The sequence below is a fragment of the Belonocnema kinseyi genome, chromosome 7, assembly GCF_010883055.1.
Source record: "Belonocnema kinseyi isolate 2016_QV_RU_SX_M_011 chromosome 7, B_treatae_v1, whole genome shotgun sequence".
NCBI lineage: Eukaryota > Metazoa > Arthropoda > Insecta > Hymenoptera > Cynipidae > Belonocnema > Belonocnema kinseyi.
In genome coordinates, this window is record NC_046663.1 from 97,057,424 (window position 1) to 97,062,255 (window position 4,832).

Genomic DNA, 4,832 nt, shown 5'->3' on the forward strand with positions numbered 1-4,832 from the left:
TACGGGGTGATCTTTTTAACTTAAAGCTTTTGGTTCATAAAATTTTTTCATAGAGTGCCTATTTTTCGAGATATTTTAAAATTTCTCGAAAAATAGGGACTCTACGAAAAAATGTTAGGAATCAAAAGTTTCAAGTTCAAAAAATCACCCAGTATATTAAGTAAATTTTTTACATCTAGAAGTATTTCCCAGGGTTCAATAAGAGTACATTTTTTCTTAGAAATTCTCTTGAAACATCAAGAAAAACTGAGTCAATTAGGACCTTATTAAAAAATTTCGCAAAGTCAAATAAATGAAAATATTTATCCACCAGTCCATTCTAAAAAGTGAGAAAAATTTAGTAGATTGTATCCATCTTCGATAATTTTGCCAAAGTTCAATTCAAATCAATTTACGTTCGTGATCATTGACTCACTCTTGAACCACGTTAACCCCACGCTTAACCCACGCTTGCCCCACGCTTATTTATATGTTTATTTTTATTGAACATTGATTTAAAGTTCGTGTTCATGAATTGCGCAATATTAATGGTATAGTATTAATATTACTAATTAATTAAACTTACGCATGTGATACACGAGTTTTATTGCTTTTGCTCTTTTTAATTATTATGAAGTATGAAAGTCGTGCAGGACCTTCATAATGATTTTTATATTATAATTTACATTGATTTTGTGATTATAAAATCATTAGTCATATTTAAAATTTCACATCACTTCTTTTTATTTGCAAAAAAATTATTTTGTTCAAATGTGTAGCACTTTAAAGGTTCCAATAAGTGTTTTGCAAATTCTAATGTATACCGATTTTTTCACATGACTTTCATTAATATTTTTACGTTCTTTTTCATGCTAAATTTAATCTCCCGCATATCCTGAACTATCCCAAATGGTCCCGAACCAAAACATCGATCAAAAATGGGGGCTTCGGAGCCTTAAATAGGCACAGATCGTTCCATTGGATCCTGTATCCATTGTATTATATGTAATTATATATCAGTCACAGAAACATAAAAGGAAATAATAATTAATTTTTAATATATGGACTTCTTTGTCATTAATTTTAAATCTTTAAAATTGTACAAAAAGATTAAGTTAATATTTTCGAAATAAATTATGCTTGACGTTTAACTTTCCCTTTTCAGTTTATAAGTTTATAGCTTTTTCTATCCTCAAGATACTTGCTACACGTTCGGACTTCGTATTTTTCTCACATTCACATATTCGCGCTCGGTCTTTGCATTTCTCCCACATTCATATACAGACCTTTTAAAATTAAAGATCAACGAATCGACAACTTTAATTTTGCGACTGTGAACTCTCTTTTGTTAAACCTCTTTCGGCTTTAGCGAACACATTGTCATCACGTACTTGGTGCTTCGCACTCGATTTTGCCCAAAAGGTCAAATTTTCTATATTATGCTCTTATTCTTATTCTCGTAGCTTGTTTCGTTATACTCAAATATAATTTTTTTATTTTCAATGTTGTTTTTTAGAAGCAAGAAAAAAACTACTTATCCTAAAAAACATTAATTCCTGAAAAATTAGCTTTTTGGTCAATCTCTTTTTTTATATTTTTGTTTTGTTTTCCACAAAATGGAGTTATGGTTTTTTCATGAGTTTTTTTTACGATGAACATTTTAATTGTCGATTTTTTGTTAAAAAAATTTAAAAAGTTCTCTAGACATTCTTGTATGGCCTTGAAAAAGTAACGTTTTTCTTATTTTTTTACTTTTTCCCATATCACGCTTTGTTTGGCTTCAAATTTTAATTTTCGTTTGGTTTTTTTGGATTTTGAAAATGCTATAACTTTAGTGATTTTTATTTTATCAAATAAAGTAATTGGGATAAATTGAGAATGTAATAATTCATTATTTTTTGTGAGATCAAAATTTGAATTTCAGATTTTTTATAATCAAAATTCATAAAGTTGTTTAGACAATCTTGTAATGCCTTGAAAAAGTAACGTTTTTCTTTTCTTTACTTTTTCCCATATCACGCTTTTCTGGGCTGCAAATGTTCATTTTCGTTTGGCTTTTTGGATTTTGAAAATGCTATAATCTTTTTCATTTTTATTTGATCAAAAAAAGTAAAGGGGCTAAATTGTTCGTATTTTAGTCTACTATAAATAAATGTCGAAAGATTGTTTAAATATTTAAAAAAGTGGTCTTAAAGTGGAATCTGCGAAATTCATTTTTCACATAAAACCAACACCTTCTCATTAGGATGAGAATGTAAAAATTTATTTCAAGCACGAGCAGAATGAATGAGTAGAGTAACGAAAACTGTAAAAATTTGAAACATTGAATTGCGATTAGCTTTCAGCTTGACACATTAAGATTAAATTATATCAAACTGGAATCATTAAAAATTAAACAATCTTGAATTAGAAGCATATATCGAATTACTGCAAATGGTTTGTGTTTGAGTTTTGAATCATTCAAACTTTTATCGTTTTGAATTAATTAAATTTGAAAAAATAATTAAAACTATTGCTTCGTTAGCTAATTAATTTTAGCCCGAAATGTCTACAATTTCTAGAATAAACGTTTGATATCAAACTTTTTTTAATTAAGCACTTAAAATGTTTCAGATTTAAAACTTAAAATAAAAAATGTTCATTTCTTTCTTCAAACGAAGAGTTTATATTCAGAGCAATGAAAATTTAGCAGATTCCCTGAATTCCTTGAATTTTCTAAAATCCTTCATTTCTTTAAATTCCCTAATATCGATGAATATTCTGAATTCCTGAATTTCCTTAAATTCCTTAAACCCTCTGAAATTTCTGAATTTCTCTAAATTCACTGAAATCCTGGAATATCCTGAATTTCTTGAATATTCTGAATCCCTAGAATTCCTCCCAGGCGAGAAAATTATGTATAGTTTATGTATAGTGTGAAGTTTTATAGATAATATTCATCTGTTTTATTCAAAAAATGTATAAAACAAATGAATATTATATATAATACTCCACACTATGTATAAACTATACATAAGTTTCCGCCTGGGCTTTAATACGCCAAATTCTTTTCATTCTTTGAATTGCTGAAAATGTTTGTATTCCTTAAATTATTTGAATTCCTAAATTCTCTTAAATTTTTGTCTACATTCCCTGAAATCTTGGAATATTTTTAATTTGTTAAATTTTTTGAATATTCTGAATTCTTAAAATTCTTAAAATTCTTAAAATTCTATGAATCTACCGAATTCTTGTAATATGTTGAATTCTATAAAATCCTGAAGTAGCGGCATTTAAATTTTAGCAATTCAAAGAATGCAAGGAATTTAGAGTATTAAAGGTGTTTACGAAAAGCTTCGCAACTTGTAGTTCAAGAAATTTTGCATTGTAAGTTTATCGGTGTAACGAATAAGTATGATACAAAATCAATTAAGAAAAGACAGTATGCGAGAGTACGTGAACCGCGACGGATCGTTCTCTAGTTAGTCTAGCCATTCCTGAGAGTTTTTGAAGGAGGATCTGAAGAAATTTTTTAAAACTTTAAGTGTCTTTCGTCATGGAGTGAAATTGAAGTATGATTAAGGATGTCTTAGTCTGCCGGGCTGAAAATTTGTATTAATTAATCGATAGTGGCTGAGAATGCTGAATTTTTATTGACTTTGCAGGAATCCGGCAAACTCTAATTTAAACATTTATAAAAAACATTCTATATATCTAAACAAAAGAAATTCCAGGAATTCAGAATATTCAAGGGATTCAGGATAGTCAAGTTTTCAGGAAATTTAAAGAATTTTCGGGATTTCAGAGCGTTTACGGAATTCAGAATATTCAATGTTGTCAGGGTGAAAGGGTAACTTCCTCCAAATAGTTTCCGCAAAACCACTCGTAAAATAATGCATTAATTCAAATTTTGTTTTTTTGCATTGTTAAAAGTAAATTGAAATCTATTGCTGGCTTCTCTTCAAAATTAATTTTTTTCATTTTTCTAAATTTTTATTAACAAAATCTTAGATTATCTAATTCCGAAAATTTTGGATGTTAACAATGGGAGAAGCCCGTCATGCGGAAAGTAATAATAAACATAATATCAATAAAAAAAGATTAAATTATTCATTTATTTAAACAAGCTTCTGCTGAAAACAAAGTAAAATAAACCAGGAAAAATTCCGCGGAAAAAAATTTCGATTATTTAATGTTTATTGCTACATATATTGATAAGGCGGGCTTCTCTCGAAATTAAATTATATTCGAAACTACACTTTTAATATAAATAAAATAAAAGTGATTATTAATTAATTTATCTTTCCGTAGATTTCGGTAAAAAAGTGTTTTTTTTTCTACCAAAACACTCGAAAAATAATGCAAAATTTGCACTTTTGTTTAATTAATGTTGAGTGATATACTTTTATATTTGACGGGCTTCTCTCGAAATTAAATTATATTCGAAACTACACTTTTAATATAAATAAAATAAAAGTGATTATAAATCAATTTATCTTTCCGTAGATTTCGATAAAAAAGTGGTTTTTTTCTACCAAAACACTCGAAAAAAAATGCAAAATTTGCACTTTTGTTTAATTAATGTTGATTGATATACTTTATATATTTGACGGACTTCTCTCGAAATTAAATTATATTCGAAACTACACTTTTAATATAAATAAAATAAAAGTGATTATTAATCAATTTATCTTTCGGTAGATATCGGTAAAAAAGTGTTTTTTTTTCTACCAAAACACTCGAAAAATAATGCAAAATTTGCACTTTTCTTTAATTAATGTTGATTGATATACTTTTATATTTGACGGGCTTCTCTCGAAATTAAATTATATTCGAAACTACACTTTTAATATAAATAAAATAAAAGTGATTAT